The sequence below is a fragment of the Schistocerca cancellata genome, chromosome 10 (genome assembly GCF_023864275.1).
Source record: "Schistocerca cancellata isolate TAMUIC-IGC-003103 chromosome 10, iqSchCanc2.1, whole genome shotgun sequence".
Lineage (NCBI taxonomy): Eukaryota > Metazoa > Arthropoda > Insecta > Orthoptera > Acrididae > Schistocerca > Schistocerca cancellata.
The window spans coordinates 167,368,926-167,391,558 of NC_064635.1; positions in this window are offsets into that span (position 1 = coordinate 167,368,926).

The window sequence follows — 22,633 nt, forward strand, 5'->3', positions numbered from 1 at the left end:
ATTTACTTTAATGTTGCAAATTTGACTGTACAGTACAATCACTTTTGCAACACTCAAGCAACGTTTAAACGCCAATACCAAACCGCAGAACACAAAAGGTTCACATTTACATAGTAAATGACATGTAGAATCAAATGCGTCGGTCCTTAAATGCAAAAACAAGCACACTTGATATTTCTCGATTAAACCGCCATCTACCACGTATGGGAAATAATTCTTTGAACAAACTGCCAGTATTTTATTGGAGTAGAGTCCGATAAATGCACCGAAAATTTGGAGGTTCTCATTTTAAAATTGAATGTTGATCCCACCCACGTAGGACTGGTTAGCGTTGAAGTTAGCACGTCACACTGTTGAGCGCACACATTCAAGCAGCCTGCCACAGACAAATAGAGTCAGTCGTTCTCGTAGCGTAGATGATAGCACACGAGACAGCTCAGTTTTAGGCTCGGGGTTCCATCCTTAATATTATCCCATGTCCAATGTTTGTGTCGCTCTCTTATTCGTTTTAAGGAAACGAAACGAGAACACGTTTGGCTACACGGGGCTGCGTGAATTTTCGCGCGCAACGGACAGATTAGCTAACTCCAGCGCTAATTAAACTAGCAACGGCCCAACAACCGAATTTTTTTTTGCTTAATAGTTATTTCTCCACACAGCCTACCGTGCGACACCCTTACAATCTTTTCAGACTGTTTCTAAGCAGCATGTATATACAGTTCTAGCTGCGCTACATGTGTGTGCTCCTTGTCTCAGTTCTTTTCAATCCCGCGAACGAAAAACATTATGTCATTTGTTACTATGAAAAAAGGCGCAGAGGACCTCCCTCTCGTGCTAAAAGATGAATAGTAGAGCTGTTTACAGTTGTAATATATGTGGAATAAATCTTATGCGGTGGTAGCGGAAAGCAGTGTTTTCACTTAGCTAATTAACACCCAGGTCCTCTCGTCTACTCGTACAGAATACGATGAAACTTAATTACGAGCAGCTTAAAAGTTGAGCAGAACATCTGGTAATATTATTGTGCACTCAACCCTGGCAATTGTTGACTCTTTACTAACAGAGCATATATCTACTCTAATAGCAGCGACAAACGCTAGAAGAGCAAATAAAAAATATATCAAACTCGAAAAATGATTTTGATGTAATTTTGGAAAGAATAACATTACGGTGTGGACCGTTTGTGTGTGATTCGTGTAGGCTCAGTGTGTTATCGTATTTTAATTGATTTCGTGTAGTATTCTCTGAGACCTAAATTGAGGGTCACGCCAGCATATCCCTCTAGCAGTGTGGGAAGCCAACTGAAAACCATACTTAGTTATTGGAACAAGATTTTCGGTAAATGATACAAGACGGAATTGGGCGTAACTATGTCGTATAGTGACATCTGTACCTCTTGTGCAAGCAAGATACTGAAATTAGAATAATTTTCTTCATGTAACTAAGCACTTTAACCAACGATATTCCAAAGCTTTTAGCTATTTGAGTACAGCGATATAATGTTTTTCATGTTCTCGTCGATACTTTTCGAAAAAATTTCGGTACAAGGCTTCCGATTCCTTACATATCTATTTATTTGTTTATTCATTCATTTATCCATCGAACATCTTACAATGATACAGGGCTTTTTATCACGATACAATGAAAATAAATAACTCAAAAACACACACACGCAAAGAATACACATGGTTTTTCTTGGAAGAGTCGCCATACGTGTTTTCTCTGGTGTTTCGGCAGATTCTTTTGATTTCGTTTTTGTAAACTGTTGTTGTAATATACCCAAACAAATAAGGCCGTCGGAGAGCGTCAGTTTGTTTCCCTTCGTTTGATAACAAAATGATTTTTAATGTTGAATTTTACGTGCCCAGTCGATAGAGATGCCCCACATTGGTCTAGTCTAGCGAGATTCGTTTAATCAACATGTGTTAGCAGGGACAGCAAAACACGAGGAATAACCAGCAGTCCAGCGGCGATGGCACCGCCCTGATCCACACTGACTGCTACAGCCTTGTAGCAGCGCTGCTCAGTCGCTGCTGTAGTACCGGTTATACTTCGTGTTTCACTGTCCCTGTTAACACATGTTGAATATCGCTAGACTAGATTAATTTGGGACCGCTCTATTGACTGGCCATGTAAAATTCCCCTTTAAAGACGATTTTGCTTGTATAGGGAAACAAACTGACGCATTCCGTGGACATTGACTGGCACGTGAGAACTTCATGGGCAGTATTTATCTGGGTCGACCCCAGCTACACGCTGCTAAAAAGCCATAAAAAAAATCTGCCGAAACACCATAGAAAGTGCGTCTGATGACTCTTATCAGAGACAGCTCGTATAAGTATCCGTAAAGAAATGCGACAGGTGGTCTGCTGTGCCATTGCTGAGGAAACCATCCCGGTATTTGCCTGAAGTGACCTAGCAAACATAAGTTCAGCGACTCAACACCTACGCTGCCTCATTCGATCGGTCACTATGTACAGTGTTGTCAAGTATAAACACTGATGCACTTCTTATCACTGCAAACGTCAGGGACTCAAACTTGATGCTACATCTATTGCACTGACCCAGTCCGTTCATAAAACTGAACACTCTATAGCTGCCCGTTGTAGCCGACCGGTTCTAGGCGCTACAGTCTGGAACCGCGCCACCGCTACGGTCGCAGGTTCGAATCCTGCCTCGGGCACCAATGTGTGTGATGTCCTTAGGTTAGTTAGGTTTAAGTAGTTCTATGTTCTAGGGGACTGATGACCTCAGATGTTAAGTCCCATAGTGCTCAGAGCCATTTGAACCATTTTTGAACCACTCCATTCGGCAAACAGACTTATTTTCACAAAAGTTATGCCCTTAAACATGAAGACCACTCAGACATTTGGAATGTTTTTCGAAATTCTCTTCTGATACGGTACGAGCTATAATATATTTTTATTCTATAGCGGCACCACCGTTTAGTATAGGGAAAGTTAGTTTTGTGCAACATTCTGAGCACAAGTTACAGCCAGGTGCGAGCCGGAGTGCAGTGAGTTATGCATACCAACAGTTGCAAAGTAGGTCACAGAGACGTCAAATTGCTCAAAGAGTATACGTAGAAGTTCTGCATGTCGGAAATCACAGGAAGAAGGGGCCAACTGGCCAACCTAGCATGCTAGGAGTACATGACGTGAAGCAGCATGTATGGCAAAACAGCCACATATAAATAGCTGTGGGTTTCTGACGAGATTCTTTCAAGTGTGGCAGCTCTCCTGGATGGCGGGGCATGTTGCACCACCAGCTATATGCAGCAGCAGATGGGTCACCATCGTTCCAGTCCACGGCAGGTCGCTGGTTCGACCCTCTGAGGCCGATGTGGGGTCCCTAGGCAACCAGCAGCTTGCTACCGCGGGCAGTCGTCGTGGCTTCCAACACACGCTGGAGGCATCCTGAGGCGAGAGCCACAGATTCGGACACCTGATCACAGGTGCTCGTTGTCACCATGATCTAAGCCAGGTGGGTGAGAAGCACGCAGCTGGCTGCCTGCTACTCATACCGAGCGGCGCTGCGTCAGCAGGGATGCAGACAACTGAGTCGACTGCCGGCATCCTGACGACACCGCAACTCTGCTGCCGTCCAAGGCTGACACAAGGCCATGCGTGCACAGGTTGCTGATGTAGCCATTCCATGCCATGCCATTTCACAGACAGAGGTGTCCTCAGCATTGCAGGACCCAGTGACGCAGACTGAGGGGACAGCGGCACAGTATTTGGAAACAATAAATCACCTGGAAAGCTCAGGTGAGTCTTAATATGGTGCCTTTTACCTCTTCCTGCTACATTTGGTGTTGCTGACACATTCATGGCAGAAGTTGCCAATACAATTTGCAGTTATCATAGCTGACCGTGTAGCTATCTCGTACAAAGTAGTACCAAGAGGAGATACATTTACTTTGGTAACACAGGCCCATCTTCTTGCTGCGTACAATGACACAGCCTGACAAGAGAGCCCAACCTTTACACAGCGATATTCATATATGGCCACCTTGACCTTCTACGTTAGCACATTTCTGGGATACTGTTATTGAGGTTTCAATTGCCAACATTAATGAGTGTTATATCAACATACACATCCTTTCTAAAGTTTTTGAAGTCTTCAAAAGGTATATCGTTCACTTAAAAAGAAGATAGTACAGCCTACCACTGTTTATTGTCATATCTAACGAAATGAATACACGGAATTGTGTGTCATAATTTAACCCAGTGTAACTACTGAATGTTTCCCTGACACAGTAAATGGTCACTTATGGTGTTCCACAGCCCTGAATCACAGGTCCACTGATCTTTCTCACATGTCTAAACGACCTACCATCTAATATGCAACAAGCACTATCAGTTCTTTTGCTGATGTATTTTGCAGAAGTTGGGTTGGGTTGGGTTGGGTTGTTTGGGGAAGGAGACCAGGCAGCAAGGTCATCGGTCTCATCGGAGTAGGGAAGGATGGGGAAGGAAGTCGGCCGTGACCTATGAAAGGAACCATCACGGCATTTTCCAGAAGTGATTTAGGGAAATCACGGAAGACCTAATTCAGGATGGCCGGATGCGGGATTGAACCGTCATCCTCCCGAATGCGAGTCCAGTGTGCTAACCAGTGCGCCACCTCTCTCTGTATTTTGCAGAAGTGCTGGAATCAATCCACACATGTGTAGAGCAATAGAAGGAATGATAAATAATATGCTTAAAAGTATTATTCAGTAGTTTACTACCAATGGTCCCACTCTCAACTTCAGAATGTAATCTACCTCTCCCTCATCGTCAATGACTTCATAATTATCTCGTTTAATAAGCTTCGACGGGAGTAAGAAATACAGTAAACTTTTTACTTATCTTCTTTACTCGTAGTTGGCTCCAGTTTTTTACGTCTAGGGGTTGATTCTTAAAACTGAAATTTTTGACGTTGTAGGTTGTCATAGTTCCAGTTGACGTAATGATTTCTGAGAGAGTTGCCTGAGCAGTTAATTTTATTCTGTCGCATTTTTCTATATCACACTGTCTTTACAATTTCAACTTAAAAACCAAAAATTACGTTGTTATTGCCAAAAACAAAAACGCGTTCGATCACATCAGAGGCATGCCCACTGTTAATCACCATTCTGCGCTACTAACAACATTGTAAAGAGTGTACAAATTTTCTTGACAAATGAATCTCCACCAATTTATATCATTATTTTATAAATGAATCCGGAAGTAAACATAATAAATATGGTCAGATTGCGCAATTAATAATACGAATCTTAAGTGTGCCAGATACTTCGGAATTTCACACATTTCTAAAAAAATTATTTTAACTGTGCATTTAAAGCTAGTACATAACAACAAAAATAACACATCGTGTACCAAATCATATGAAATTCTTTTAGAAAAACAGCTGAGGATATATTAACCTGTTTAAAAGGTTGTAATGTTTTTTGTATCGACTACTTCTGTTGAGGAAAAGTAATGCTAGAGGAAGGTGTCCCTTTACAAGAAACACAAAACGTATTCAGTTCCCCGTCTAGCGGTACTCTACCAGTGATATGTTTATTAAATGACGAGGAAATAATAATCAGTGGGCAAACCACAAAATTTTTAAGTGTCTGTCTTGGCGATAAGTTAAACTGAAATCAAAGAAAATGTTGAATCCGTAAAACAGTCCCACTACATTTGCAGTTGGAGAGAGGTAAATCAATAAGTTACCATATTTTACATATTTTCATTCCATAATATCCTACGGAACGATGTCGTGGAGCAGGTCATCGTAAAGATAGAATGTTTTCATTGAAAAAAAAAGAAAAAGAAAAAGATACGTACGGATAACGTGTGCTGCTTCCCCGCCATCACATTTTAGACATCTGTTTGAGGAATTAAGCATACTGTCCACTGCTTCACAATATGCTTATCCCAACATGAAGTGTGTTCTAAGCAGCACCCTACATCTCAAACGGTACAATGGTGTACATAATTGCAATACGAGAGAAAAAAATTATCTTCATGTCATCGGTCGAAAAAGGGGTGCACAATGATATAACAAAACATTCTGAAGATATACCGAATGGTATAAAATGTCTGATGACAGCAGATTTAAATCTGAAAACAAAATGATAAGATTTCTCCTTTGACAACTCCTATTCCGTACAATAAAGCCTATTTGCGTAATTTTGAAAAAAAAAAGATGTTATAATGTTTTGATAGGAATAAAATGAGGTATTCATGTAAATTGATTTTAAGCAACATAAAATTTTGCTTTTACGATATTAAATCCTTCCACTGCCTAAGATAATACTTCAATTTTATATAAATGTACATTTATGATGTTTTATGAAAATGAACTGGCTAAGTTTGTGTCTGTCCTCATTCGTTAGACTACAAATAATTTAGTAAATATATTAAAAATTCACATATCGTGTAGCAGCTCGCAAGTATGGTGGATAAATAATAAGCCTTCTATTCGGTGACAAGGCAGCGAACTACAATGACTGGCGCTGCCAGCTGTACGTAACCTCAGAGAAACACTGCCGCTTGAGATGCACCATGAACCATATCGTACGCAAAACGAGTATTGGAAATCAGTGTTGCCTTCAAGTAACACTGCCAAAGGTTTAAACTAAATTAGAAGGGAGATCGTATGAACAAAAGCATTCAATGATTCATTGAAATCGATTACAACGAAAACAAATTTGAAAACACGGTAAAATGATCTGTGAAACTATTTTTCTGAAAGTAAGGAATAAAACAGATTCAAGGAAAAACTGATGGGGCTTTGAATGAGTTCTGCTACCCCGTGTGGTCTGAGGCGCGTTGTCACGGTCCGCGCGGCTCCCCCCGTCGGAGGTTCGAGTCCTCCCTCGGGCATGAATGTGTGTGTTGTCCTTAGCTTAGATACCCATAAATGCTCATAAATTTCACATTCTCTTAAACTTTCTTTACTTTTGATTTTTGTTAAAAGAATGGTTCAAATGGCTCTGAGCACTATGGGACTCAACATCTGAGGTCATCAGTCCCCTAGAACTTAGAACTACTTAAACCTAACTAACCTAAGGACATCACACACATCCATGCCCGAGGCAGGATTCGAACCTGCGACCGTAGCAGTCACGCGGTTCCGGACTGAAGTGCCTAGAACCGCACGGCCATCACGGCCGGCATTTTTGTTCAGAAAAAGTGAAATATAATATATTTAAATATCGATCGGTATTCTGTTATTATAGTGAGTATATAGATCAATAGAAGACAGTGAAGTTTCAATTTATGCTGTGATTTGATAATTTTTGACACCCCATTTCCTTAACTAGGGGCAGCTGTTTGTGAAATACTTAAATCTTCCCTTCTATCGCTAATTATACCTTTGTTGACTCCCCTGATAACTTTCAAGCCAAACTGGACTTCTTGTTGGCCTTTTTTGTACCCCATGTGTCCATTTTTCGACCTTAGTTTGGTTACGAAAATTCGTAGAAAAATTTTCCTCTAATCTCTAACTAAACTTTTCAGATTTATCCTGATTTCTTTCAAACAATTACATCTTTCTCTCCAAAACTGGACCTCACGCAGGTCAATTTCATGCTCTATTTGTCCATTTCGCAACTTTCTTTTGGCTACTAAAATCTGGAAAGTTATCCACTACGAAATCTCCAGGAAATCTTGTTTTCGGTCTACTCAGGCCTCTGACCAGAAAAGTAATATATATAAGTGTGGCTGTGGGAAAGAAAACACAAGTACTCTTGTTGCCTGAAAACAAACTCAGCTTATCGTGTATTAGATGTGACATCGATTACATGGTATTTATTGTGTTGGCAGAAGAGCCAACACCGTGTTGCTAGAGGAGGACGAAATGCACACTTTTGAGCTCACGCAGACTGGCGTGAGGTCTGGAACAGGTCAGAGAAATAAGACTAGCAAAACAAGAGTAACAGGTAGAATACTTAACTTTAATTCATAATTGGTGAACATCGGTCTTTCGGTACAGGCATCCATAGATAAATAACAAATGTGAATGGCGCCTTGCTAGGTCGTAGCAAATAACGTAGCAGAAGGCAATGCTAACTATCGTCTCGGCAAATGAGAGCGTATCTGTCAGTGTAGCTTCGCTAGCAAAGTCGGCTGTACAACTGGGCGAGTGCTAGGACGTCTCTCTAGACCTGCCGTGTGGCGGCGCTCGGTCTGCAATCACTGACAGTGGCGACACGCGGGTCCGTCGTATACTAGCGGACCGCGGCCGATTTAAAGGCTACCACGTAGCAAGTGTGGTGTCTGGCGGAGACACCACAGTATTCGTTAACCGCTTCGATGGTGGGGTACAGGAAACTATGCATGGGCACCGTCTTCCCGTATCTTTAGTTCCATTTGAGTATTCTCCACTTCCTGCTCTCGTAATATAGTTTTCCTCTTGTGATCGCCAAGAGACACTCCTTTAGGCAATGTGCTAGTGAATCTCCAGTTATTGTTTCACACTGAAGAGAGAGAGAGAGAACTTGGTGTGTGGGAAGAGGGGGGGGGGCGAGGGGGGCCGAATCAACAGGTGGCTACTCCGGGTGTAAGGGGAGATGCGATCAGGGTGGGCTACTTTGGCGCAGATGCACTTCCGGCGGCTGACGTCTGCCGAACTTACAAGTGGGATGAAGAGGAAAATGAAAACTTCAGCCTCTGTGGCGGACGGTGAGCCGAAGAGGACGAGCGAAGATGTTCACTCTCAGCTTTGGCAGCTTAGAAGCTTTTGCACCTTCCGTCCATAATTCTCCCTATCGAAGCTTCCAGTTGGCGAAGACAGCTAATCCGATCTGACCACAGGTAGAGAGCTGCGTATGAAATTCCAGAGAGTTCGCACTAGCCCCAGATATAAGACATAGATAAGGACTGTGAACATACAGTATGCGCAGGAATCAAGAAGGAGCAATAAGAACAGAAGAACAAGAGAGAAGACTCGGAGCAGAATGGTAGAGTGGCAGGGCAGCGCTCTCCCTCCCTTACTAAAAGTCGCACATCGAAGACGCAACGTTGGAAATACATGAAAGGTTCAGGAGTGGCACTAAAACTCAGGGTGAGAATAAATCCAATCAAGATAAAATTCGGAGACGACCGTTCTTTCTCTTTCAAAGTGAGGAAGAACTGCATGACATGTTAAATGGAATGAGCACTGTGCTTAGTACAGTGGATTTAGAGTAAACCGTAGAAATATAAAAGTAATGAGAAGTAGAAGAAACAAGATTAGTGACAGGATTAGTATCTAGTTTGGGGACAACGAAATAATAGATGTGAAGCATGACTGCCATCTTGAAAGTAAAAACATACGATGGATGGAACATGGAGGACATAAAAAGGAGACTAGAACAGCCAGAGAGGGGTATAGCGTGCCCTTTTGTTGTAACATCTTTTGGGTATGATAAACCAAATATTACATACCTATGTACTTGTACTGGCTAAATAGGTGTTTATCCGTAATGGAAATTATATGGCTGTACCAATTATTGAATTTAACCCCGTTTTGGAGTGGTATCTGACTGCAAAGAGAGCTATTTAGAGATTCTGCGGCAAGCAGCTAACACCAATATTCCCATTTCATTATCTTGAAAAGTTGCCTTTTTCGCCTGCAGAGCAATGCTACAGCTCATTCAATGAAATCGTCTCTTTGTTACCAGAAGATGAGACTGAGCTGCAGTGGAGTGTGTCGATCCTTTCTTGAGGTAAGTTTGTGAGGAAATTATTTATTGAAATAAGAAAGAGGTACGTCTATTCCTTCCGCTTTGTCACTTATTATTTGCACTGTTACTTTATGACACCAGCTGTTACCATACACTGTTATTACCTATTGCACTACTTGTTGTCACTCCATTGCACATTGTGAGAAAGAAACTTTTTCAAGTATTTTCGTACTCAATATTTAACTAATTCTTCTGCACCAAATATTATTTCTGAAACTGTTTCTTCGCGTAATTTGACATCACCCATATTCTTTCCTGCTATCCCTCCAGGTGTCAGTCTAGGGGCACATCTTCTCGGCTGACGTTAGGGGCTCACATCCACGCGTTGTGTGTGATGATTTCCAATCATATTGTTTTACATATTTTAACGATGAATGCGTCGCTCCCATTTTGCTTCACATGTATCAAGTTTAATTGTTCATTACTGAATGAAATGTAAGGTGACCTCGAAGGTTTCCACAGATATGATAACCTCACACTGGTAGTCTCTAACAATAGTCACTTGGAGCACTGCATTGTATAGAAAAGAATCGCGCTCTATGGGGAAACTGGAGAAGAAGAGAGTAGAAGCACGTGAAACATGGTGTTGCAGTGTTGCAGAAGCAAGCTGTAAATTACGAGCATCGTTAAGAGAGTACATGAGAAGATCATTCTAGGTACTCGCGACGATAGCCGATAACACTAGGGGGACAGAATGTTGGGACAAATGTTAAGACACCTGGCAGTAACTTCTTGGTATTGGGGAGAGGTATAGAGGTCAAAAACTGTAGAGAGGACTGAGACTGGACTACATCTAACAGAGGATTGAGGACTTTTGTGGTGCTGCTGTTCTGAGTTGAAGAGGTTGGCACATGACAGAAATTTGTGATGGGTTGTGTGGAGTGTGCACTGTAAGACCTTCGGTACACACACCATCAGATTATTTGACTCGCTCTAACGAAGTAGGCGAGTGTCATCAATATGTCTCGTGGCCTTATCATGGCGTGTTTATCTTCTGCCGTTAGGTCAGACGATAGAAATACCACTTGCACGCTTAGAGTAGCAGATTGACAGTGACCAACTTTAAACAGAACTTGATTAATATTCACACATATTTATTAAAATAATAAAAATCATAAATATTACGTAATTTGATTCTGGATGCTGTTTCCAATTGACAATCTCAAGTTCCTTTGGTCTTGATATTTGACAAAGTGTCTATACATTTCTCTTCATGGCTATGTACAGGAATATGATAATCTTATTAGGCGCAGACTGAAACTTGTCTACAGACTAATGCAGACTGATGCAAACTGACTAATCGGGGGTCTGTACACTCGTTATAATACCTCGAGCGTTCAGGTTTTACTGCGTGAGTGTGACCCGCGAGGAGAAAAGGTTCTACGTTAGCAGCGATCCCATTGGCTGCTTTACATATTAATACGCGGATCGGCGGAAGCAGAATTTGGTCCGTCTCTATGACAGCGCCATCTCGTAGTGCGGAGACGGACGAGCGCTGCACTTGCGCTGTTGTGCTTAGCGGGGCGCGCTGTAGTGGGAAAGTTGTGTACGCGCTGACTACGCGGAACTATATACACAACAGGTTCCATGAGACCATAAAAGAATCGTTTCTTCATATAACCCTCAAACACTTATAGTCTATGATCTACACTAAACGTGTAGTACAAATTCTATAATCAGGTATTATCGGAACTTTTTTGTTTCCTTTGTTCCGCAACAGATTTTCCAAAACAGCTGTATAAATGGCTGGTTCAAATGGCTCTGAGCACTATGCGACTTAACTTCTGAGGTCATCAGTCGCCTAGAACTTAGAACTAATTAAACCTAACTAACCTAAGGACATCACACACATCCATGCCCGAGGCAGGATTCGAACCTGCGACCGTAGCGGTCGCTCGGTTCCAGACTGTAGCGCCTAGAACCGCACGGCCACTCCGGCTGGCACAGCTGTATAATATAACAACCCACTATTGAATTTAGAGTACCAAATCATTTCAGATTATAGGTGAAGCACGAAAGTATGCAAACAACTTAAACAATCACCAATGATTGTCAATGCAATTAGTTCTTCTACGTTTTATTTCTATATCGTGCTAAAAGATAAGTGGCATTTTTCTGTAAGGTGAGTCCACTAGCTGACGGGAACGCAACGGACACCGGTGTGGAATCGCAAACGGGTCGTAAAAGAGTTGATTCGCTAAAAGGCACGGTGACTAGCAGCTACTCTTTGGATGGTGGACGTTCTCTGTAATGGTGACGGCGTCTCAGGGGGGTGCGTGCTGAACTCGGAAAATTTTAAAATTTACTTGTAAGCTGCAGTAGATAGAACACTTTCTAAAAAGACAGAGATTTGCAAAGGAATGGGAAAATTTGAAACACATAGAGCGAAAAAAATTGCTAGATGCAAAGAAAATCAGCAGTAAGTGATGCAAAAATTTTGTAAGCGACCACAGGATAGGCTCACCAAAATTATTTTTATAGCAGAAGGAAAATTCACTAGTGCCTCTGTGCAGTTACTACCATTGGCTACAACATGAAACAAAACTCAGAGCTTCCTGTACCCACTGTATGAGGGAAATGATTACTACTGAACACTTGAACGTAGAAGAACACAAATGGAACACTTGGCCTTAGAGTTCCAGAGAAGGAACAGTGGATTTGTGTCTCATTTCCAACAGACAGCGTATCGGCTAATGGTTGTATGGTGATGGTCTCAGACGCGATGACATATGACGGGGACGAATATGTAATTTTCAGCTACCACTCCAGCCATTCTCTTCATCTGAGTCTTAGAACGATGGTAACCACGTGCAGCATTTGCGCATGACATGTAGAGACACCTACAAAGCTACTTGTTTCAAGTTAGAGTTTTGATTTTCTGAATTAATTATGAATTAATCAGTTAAAGTCAACACCCACGTAGGCAGGGACACAGGTTCTCATACGTACTTCTCTGGTTCTTTTCTTTAATCTGTTAAGTAACTAAGCAACCATTGATAGTTTACGTAGACATAGAAAGGATATGCTTATAATATCGTATAATTTGTCAATTCCACCTCATTCTGTCAAATTACTATCGTGTCTGTTAATGGATTTTAACCATTGTACTCTTAATAATTACTTGCACTATCCCTCCAATGTTTGGAGTCAAGTGCATGCGTTTTAGCAACAAACAAGACTTCATTGTGACCTACAATTTCATTCGATAGTTCGATGAAACCTTTGGTCGGTATTTCTATGCGTGCTACAGTTCCCATACTTCATGTCTAATTGTCCCACACTCTTGTTGATGTTGAAATGTTCAATAATATCCGTTGCGCGACTTTGTCTTAATTTTCCCCAATATATTATGGGGAGCGGTTCCGTTGACTGTGTAGGTCACTAGGTTCACACCTTCTTAGTATCACAGAGGAATGCTGAAAACTCAACTGCACTCTCGCAGTATGAGCTTTATATATAATTTATAGATATTTTACTCTTTTTGTGAGGAGTGTTACATACATAAAAAGTGTCATAGACTCTCAGGGTTTATGGAGAAGAGTAAATGCATCAATTTTGAGATGAGGGACCCTCGACCAGAAATGATCGATTCGAAAGTTATATGCGGAAATCCTACTGGTATCTGTGACAGCGGACTCCTTCTAATGCAAGATCTTTGCTTTCCACATTTTGGGACGAGATAGTATGGACGACAACAAGAAAATGACATTCAGTAAACGTGGGTTCTAAAGCGCGTACTTTAAGGACTATGAGCAGTAGTTCATTTTTGCTTCTGTGAAACACATCATGTGAACAAGTGCTCATAGCTCTTAAGGTATACAGCTTTGAGCCCATATTTATTGGACATATTTTTCTTGATTTTGGTCTTGCTATCTCCTTGGGAAATATGGGAAGCAAAGAGCATGCAGTAGAAGAGATCCACTGTCAGGTATCAGAAAGGTTTACTCTTATAACCTTCCACTCCGTCGTGCCAGAAGTCAGTTAACGAGCATTTCGCTCTCGTTTAAGTATATGGCCGAAAGGGACAGCTTTCCAGGATATGTGAAACGAATCCTGTCGTTCAGGACCGTGTGCAACAAAGAGCACAGATTTGCCACGAGATGGGCAAATTCACAACGTCTATTATGCTGAATGAAGCCAGGCTGGTCAGGCCTAAGCGCTGTAGTGTGCGAGTGAGACAGACGAGAAACTACGTCATAGGGAAACACAGTAGAAGGCTTTTGTGGCCGAGGAGACGTAGCAGTGTTTAATATGGTGGACCTAACATCGGCCATAAAGGGAAACATTTATGAAAACTGTGGTGTCACCGCCAGACACCACACTTGCTAGGTGGTAGACTTTAAATTGGCCGCGGTCCGTTAGTATACGTCGGACCCGCGTGTCGCCACTGTCAGCGATTGCAGACCGAGCGCCGTCACACGGCAGGTCTAGAGACATTTCCTAGCACTCGCCCCAGTTGTACAGCCGACTTTGCTAGCGATGGTTCACTGACAAATTACGCTCTCATTTGCCGAGACGATAGTTAGCATAGCCTTTAGCTACGTCATTTGCTACTATCTAGCAATGCTCCATTACCAGTTACTATTGATGCTGTAAAACATGTACCATCAGAGCGATGTTCACCTACTATGGATTAAAGTTAAGTATTCTACCAGTTGCCTCCTTTTTTCTGAAGTCTAAAATCCGTGTCCTGTTCCAGACCTCACGCCAGCCTGCGTGAGCTTAAACGCGTGCCTTTCGGCTTCCTCATAGTGGATTGGCTGTATTGCCAATCCACAACAAAAACTACTTAATTCTGTAGTAGTGCAGGGAATAGAGCCACAGTAATTTTAATCTGCCATCCTCCATAAAGTTTCATGGTGATCCCAATAAATAATATTGATCATAGGCCCTATCTATAATAGATTAGGATTTACTGTTAAAGTGAAACTAACGAGTTTTGTAACAAAGACCTGAATGCTAAAATCTGAACACTATGGTCGATCTTAACGATCAAAATTTCATATAAGAGCGCATCATTAAAATGACAGATGTTGTGAATGTCAACTCTGTAACTTTATTTGTTTACAAGATATAGTAAACTTATATTATTAGTATTTTCAGATAAGCATCAGATCATCATTTCCTCCGCACAAAACACATTGAACGATGACAGCACGACGCCTTGTTGAATCATTAGATAAAAGAATATTTGCTGTAAAGTTTAGTGCATAATAGCTACTTTTGTTCTTTATTTATTTTTCAGAAAGCACACTGGTGCAACGCTACTGGCTGTCACACTCAAAGTTAAGAGGGAAATTGTATTGGATTTATGTAAAGGAATGTAACGTTTATTATGTAAAGGATATTATTTATATTTTATTTAGAACGTGAAAGTTGTCAGGCTTTGATTATTTAAATATGTTAAAATGTAAAATAATGTGGAATAAGCTGTAGCCAATCAGATGGACGGCCTCAGGGAAGGGAACTACTGTAGTCAGTTGAGCGATGATGTTCGGCACTAGGGAGACGCGACCGGAGACGAGCAGAGGGGCAGTGCTGGTTCAAATGGTTCAAATGGCTCTGAGCACTATGGGACTCAACTGCTGAGGTCATTAGTCCCCTAGAACTTAGAACTAGTTAAACCTAACTAACCTAAGGACATCACAAACATCCATGCCCGAGGCAGGATTCGAACCTGCGACCGTAGCGGTCTTGCGGTTCCAGACTGCAGCGCCTTTAACCGCACGGCCGCTTCGGCCGGCGGGCAGTGCTGGTGGAGATTCGAAAGCGGACAGTCGGCCTTTAGCTAGCTAGGTAGTGAAACGACTTAGAAACTTTCGCGTTGTGTGGTATCGCGGGACTTCGTCTCCGAGCGATGACCAGCTTGGTGTGAACTCTTAACCTTTCGCGTAGATAACGAGGTGGAGTATTGGACTTCGCGATGAGATTGTGTATGATCGAACTGTGTCAAATGGATATGGGTTCGAGTGTAAGTACGACCACTTTCGTTATTAGTTCGCTTTCTGAATAAACATTATTGTAACCAAATAGTAACTGTGTGGCCTACATAATTTATGGGTCGTTAATTGACGACCTGATTATATGTCGTATTAACTTTTTACGTTTCATACAGTTTGGCAAACTTGCCATCAGACAGACAATTTAATTAAAGGCTCAGAAGTGTCGAATTTAGGGCGTGTAATGCGACACGTGCCGTTCAACCCTTAGACGAGTTTCAGCCAAGAAACTTCGACAAAGAGGTTCAAATGGCTCTAAGCACTATGGGACTTAACATATGAGGTCATCACTCCCCTAGACTTAGAACTACTTAAACCTAACTAACCTAAGGACACCACACACAACCATGCCCGAGGCAAGATTCGAACCTGCGACCGTAGCAGCAGTGCGGTTCTGGACTGAAGCGTCTAGAACCTCTCGGCCACAACGGCCGTCTCGACGAAGAGAAACCGTATGTGAGGCCGAATATCTTTTGGATGTTAGCTCTTTCAGAAAGTGTGCCTTACATCAAATTCATACATTTACCCTCCTTCATCAACCCAGGGACTTTGTACCATCATTACGGACCCTGTATATTCCGTCTACACATCTGTCTCCCATTACCCACGTGGAAAAGACCGTCATAGCTCTGCCTGTAGCTGATACCCTTCTTAAAATTTCGCATCTCAACCGGTAAAAATTGAACCCTTACAGGATCATTTCGTTCCCCGTCTGTCTGTCTGTCTGTCTGTCTCTCTCTCTCTCTCTCTCTCTCTCTCTCTCTCTCCCTCTCTTTCTCTCTGACTTTTGAAAACACTTCTTCTCTGGAACAGCTGTACGTATCACATAGTAACGTCTATGGTCTCTTGGTGGAGTGAAGAATTTAATTTCTAAGTCAAAAGATACGGTCATTTATATCACATATTTTGTCATTTGTTATCTGCCTGTCTGTCTGTCCGTTATTATGTGAAGCTCCGTTGTTCTGAGGAACGGATTGGCGTATTAATTTGAAGTTTATGTCACATACTAAAGTCTATGGTTCCTTGATGTTATTATAAACGTTAGCCTCTACGTTAATGCAGTCAAAATATACTCCCATTTGTCACATATTATGATATTCGGTAACTCACTCATTAAAACCTATAGCGTATATACCCTTGAAGCAGAATCATGAAATTTGGAAGAAGAAAATTTCAGAATAGAAGTAAAGAAAAGAAAAACAAAAACTCTAACCATATCACGCAATTTTTTTTCTTTTTTCACATGTTGTGCGACTTCAGACTTGAAATTAAAACATTCTCGAAATTCTTGAAATCCATAGGACCGCTATTTTGCCACTATCAATGTCGATAACAGGCAAAATCGGTCGAAATTCACGAGTCTCGGAATGGATAAACCATCTGTATACCTAATTACGTTTGGACGGAACTCTCACAGCACGAGTCCTGTTTGCACTTGGCTTTTTTTTTCTTTTTGTTTACAAACTATATGACGCAATCAGTCCCACTGTGCGTTATGTGAAGCGAATGTTTTCGCTTTACTGTCGCAGTGGCGTGGCGATTACCTTTTCTATGGCCATTACCGGACTTTTAACTTCCTTTTATGTTATTTCTCAGTTCCATTAGGATATTTGTCGGCGTAACATACGAAACTCGGACACAGGAATTAATATCACATGTAGTCACTGCGAAGCATCACTACGTATCAATCTTTGCTATGAAAGATTTCATGGCCCAATATTACTGCTTACGTAATACGTTACTTTTACAAGTCCCTTCCATTTCTCGAGAAAAGGGACCCAAAACGTATTCAGTCTTGTGTCCAGAGAACATAACAAACGTAGCTTTTACTCACTAAAGTATTCACACCATATGTCAAAAATTAGACTGATCAAAAATAAAAATGTTTCAGGATAAAAAAATGTGATGTCATATATTTCCAATCTCTGAATATTAAACTTACCATAAAACTGATCAATTATATTTTGCTTCGAAGATACAGTACCGTATCACTTTTACCCAATCCGCATTTCTAGTTTGGAGGTAACTTTGTTTTTGCAGTTGTTACACCTGTTTAACAACACAGTGTTCTCCAGCTGTTTTCGAGCTGTAAACGTTGTTCTCCGGCTGTTACTGTGACTTTCACATTGTTTATGTTGTATATGATACAGAATTTCCGGCTTTTCAGTGAAATCAAGAATTGTGTAAATTCACTGAATATTTTTTTGTTGCTTGCAGATTGCTGCTGGTCTGTGTGTGGGGATGCTAAAGAAATGATTGACAAGAGGAAACTCGAATGGAAATGGTACCTTAAATCCATCACACGATGCTCTTCAGACCCAAGCAACTGCCAGGTATTCCTCCATAAATTTAGAAGTCATAGAGTCCAAATGTCATTTAAATAATGTCAAATGGACTTTCTGTGTTGTCACATGTAATTAAAATGTATAGTTGTCTCTTAATCGGTTAAAATCAAACATTTTCAATTACCGTTTACCACAGAAACAAAACACATAAATTTTTGTAACATATTCGTCTTTGTCAAACCAAAATAAGAGAAATTTGAGCGAAGGTATCATTAAACTTTTTTCTTGGGCAACGTTATGAGAACTATGCTTAATATGTAAATTAATTTTATCCTGTGAGTGTTCATTACAGCAAAGATAAATTTTTCTGTGTCTATTTTCATTCTCTACAATCAGCTGACAAAACATCTCAGTAGACCGGAACATCGTCAGTGGCCAATCTAGTAATGATATCTTAATTCAGTACTAGTTTCAATTTTATCGCAATTGTGTATGCATTACACCGTATTTAGCGGTCTTTTCCAGTGATTTTTTAAACGCCCTTGGTATCGGGGTTTAATTTCCGCGATGGAATGTGTTTCAGCTTGAGTATCGCTCCGAAGTCGATAAGATCTCTTTGCGTGTTTCCAGATTCGCGTGTGACTAAACGCTCTCCACTTCACCGCTGGTCACGCAACGTTGCTGTCCTGACGAGGTGATTATCAAAGCCAAAAGTCTCCTGAATGCAAACGAGGAAAACAGATAATGCTGTGCCCACTGCTGCAGCCTCTCGGTTGCGCTGGATATGTCACTAAGGCAACCTATATGCGAGTACATGGTATCATAGAGAGATGAGTTAATAGTTTTTGCAAGATTCCAACCTAGAAACAAACAGTTGATATTCGTAAACTCGTGAGGTTCTTCTATACCTCAACCGATAGAAACGGAACATTTATATTACCTGTTTGGTGTTCGTCTGTCCGTCATTTTGTCCCACTGCTAAGACTCTTTTTTTCTCAGGAACAATTAGACGTATCAAGCTCCAAATTCAATTTTTTAAGCCGATGCACTTAAGAGGTATTGCAATTTTTTGCTGCTCGAAAATTCACTCATCAAAACACATAGGTAACTTCATGTTGATCCAGAACGATGATATTTGACAGGAAGCAAGGTTTCAAAGTACAAGTACCGATAATGGGATTTTTCCCATTATAAACTTACATTGCATTCGCAATCGGTAAAAAGTCTCACGAAATAACTTAGGGATTTTGATCCGGTTTTCAGTAACTGGTAGAGCGATTCATGAGGAAGTTTTGTTTATATAATTGATAAATATTTCATGCTAATTGGCAACGATAAGATGAAGATCCCTCCATCCCTCCATCTATTGATGGCAGGCGTACGGCCGCCCCAGCAGTAGCATCCTAGGTCCCTTACAAGTCGCTCATTCTACATACAGATTTTCCCTGACGATCTAAGCCTACGACACGTACAGAATCTATAGTGCTTCAGTACAGATACTGGTAATTCATACACGATTGCACTTACATTGTTTGGCATGAGGTTCCAATCACATACAATGTCAGCAGAAGCATCACACAGAACAATTTGACATTTGCATAACAAATGTTATGGCCAGAGTTACCGATGTCACCTTTGGAGACTTTTGTCGTAAAAGCGGCGAGATTAGAGTCAAAGCATATGCTATTGCGTTAGCACAGCATTTTAATCCCAAAATAGCAACATAAATGAGAAAACTAAAGTGTAGAAAATGAAATTACACAATAAATTTAAACCTCAAATTGAAACCTTCTGGAAGGTCTTAGAATTTTCAGAGCCAATATCTTCCCAGTATCGATGTCGAGAGCAGGCAAAAATCGCCGAAATTCTGGATTCCTAACTCACCACAAATACAACTGAACGGAACATACCCGCAATTGTTCAGTTTTCTTTTCGAGAAATTCTTATTTCCGTAGTACTTAGTTCGCAGGTATAACTGATCGCTATATGCTGGTGTATTTCCTATTTTATTGTCACAGGAGCAACGCCTAGCAACAGACTACGGAAATAAATTCATCACTTCCGTATGCCCCATTTGAAGCTGAGACCCAGAAGACTCGATAACTATTTTGAGGAAGTAAACGTTCATACACTGATACACCAAAACATAATGACCACCGCCCAGAGGGAGACTGTATCTATCCTTATGTCAATGAGCGCACGTAATATTATAAGGATGAAAAGAAACCAGTATCCTCTTAACTAATATAAAGAGTGATTTCTCCACCATGTAAAAACTCTAGCGATTGATCGATGAGAGGAAACGGATCAAAAATGTGTAATGAAAATACGTCCGGAAATGCATGGTTTCCATGCTAGAGAGAAATTATTCAATCACACATTTGTTACAGACACTGCGATCTAACACCCGCTGTACGATGCAGCCACAGGTACAGTCTGCATCGTTTCCTCCTAGAGGGCGGTACTGTTTCTCATAGGTCATGCCCTAGCGCCCTTTCCTGCCATAGTCATTGGTAATGTGGTGTCCGATTCACTTCTCTTGCTGATTCACTTTGCAGTGGATATGATACAGCGTTGTATGCAATCATTTTGTATTCGAATCGAGAGCTTGCCGACATGATGTTTACTTACGGAAAGACAAAGTGCAACGGATGCCTGGCAGTAAGTTTGCAACAGGAGACCTATCCCTGCCGACAACAACCACAGCATTCAATGTTTGCAACAGGGTTTCGGCGTTTGTATGAGAAACTGTCGTTTCAGGAAGCAGGATATCACGAAGGACGTACCCGAAATGTTCAGACACTAGACTTGGAAGGCGACCGCCGTGTCGGTACTAAGTAGTTGGCCCTCCAGAACAGGGTAGGCCAGAAAACCGTATGGAACATTGTCCATGGCAATTTTTACAACCCTTATCACTTAGAGCGAGTGCAGGGCTTACTAGCGACAGAGTTTCACATCCGGAGCAGTTTTTCCACAGGTTTTGGACCACAGTCTCTGTGAGAATATACACACATCAAAAAAAGGTTTGCACACACTTCTGTTCCATGAGTTCGTTCTACTCACTCGATGTGATCGACGGATCACAATCAAACACATCGCTGCACAACTGGGCTAGGACCCTGAAGGGATTATTCTGTTTGATGTTCCCTCGCATGGTGCAATAATCGAATCTGAAGTGTATTGTGCAACCTTCAGAAAATTTGAAAACTTCACGTGTTTGTCGCCACGAAAATGCAAACGTACCTTTCCTCTTCATTACAACGCAAGGCTTCACACTAGCCAGTGCACCCATGAGAAGCTCGCAAAACACTATTTGACTCTTCTTCCTCATCCACACTTCAGCCCAGATCTGCCCGCATCTCGTGGTCGTGCGGTAGGGTTCTTGCTTCCCACGCCCGGGTTCCCGGGTTCGATTCCCGGCGGCGTCAGGGATTTTCTCTGCCTCGTGATGGCTGGGTGTTGTGTGATGTCCTTAGGTCAGTTAGGTTTAAGTAGTTCTAAGTTCTAGGGGACTAATGACCTAAGATGTTAAGTCCCATAGTGCTCAGAGCCATTTGAACCATTGCCGGCCGCGGTGGTCTCGCGGTTCTAGGCGCGCAGTCCGGAACCGTGCGACTGCTACGGTCGCAGGTTCGAATCATGCCTCGGGCATGGATGTGTGTGATGTCCTTAGGTTAGTTAGGTTTAAGTAGTTCTAAGTTCTAGGGGACTGATAACCACAGCAGTTGAGTCCCATAGTGCTCAGAGCCATTTGAACCATTTGAACCATTTTTGAGCCCAGATCTCACACCTTCTGACTTCCGTGTGTTTGACCCAATGAAGGATGCACTCGTTGGGAAGCATTACGTTGATGATGCGGAAATTATTGATGCAGCAAGACGCTAGCTCCGACGTGGACCAGTAGAGTGGTACAATGAAGGCATACCCGTCCACCCAGTAAGGTAGCACAATGCCGTTGCGTTGAACAGAGATTTTTCTGAAAAGTACTGTTTGCAAGCCAAAACAGAGTGGAATAATATAGTGTATTGAAAGTCTGAATAAAACAAACATGCTTTCAGAAAAAGTATTGCGTTAATTATTAAACACCACTTTTATATTGATTGCTCGGTTAAGCAGGATTGTACAGCCACGAGATATACGTTGTGTCGTCAGTGGGTTTGCTCGTATGGATGTAAGTATCTATACGGACAATTGGCCGCGGTCTATAGCACCATGGACTGTCAACAAGATCATAGTTGCGGCTTCCCTTGACGTTGCATGAGAGAGGGGCGCCGACAGTGCTGCAGCCAACAACATCACTGGGCACAACAGTGGCACAACTTCGTATTTTCGGATGCAGTGTTCAGTATCACGAAGGAGGTACCCATGTGTGGAGGATCCGGAAGGAAACAACGATATCAGAATACATTTGTCATCGTCATAAAGACACAGCACATGGTGCCATGGTATGGGGTGGGTTGCCATTGGGTGCACAATAGCCACCCCTGGCGTAGCCGGTGTACAGTAGCCGCTACACTTCTGACGTGCTAAGGCCAGTGGTTAAGCACTATATTAGAGGTCTCCGTGAGGTTAATTTTCGACAAGGTGACATAAGATCCCTCGTCGTTCCTGCTGTCCTGGCACACCTGTATATGGAGGATGTTCGACTG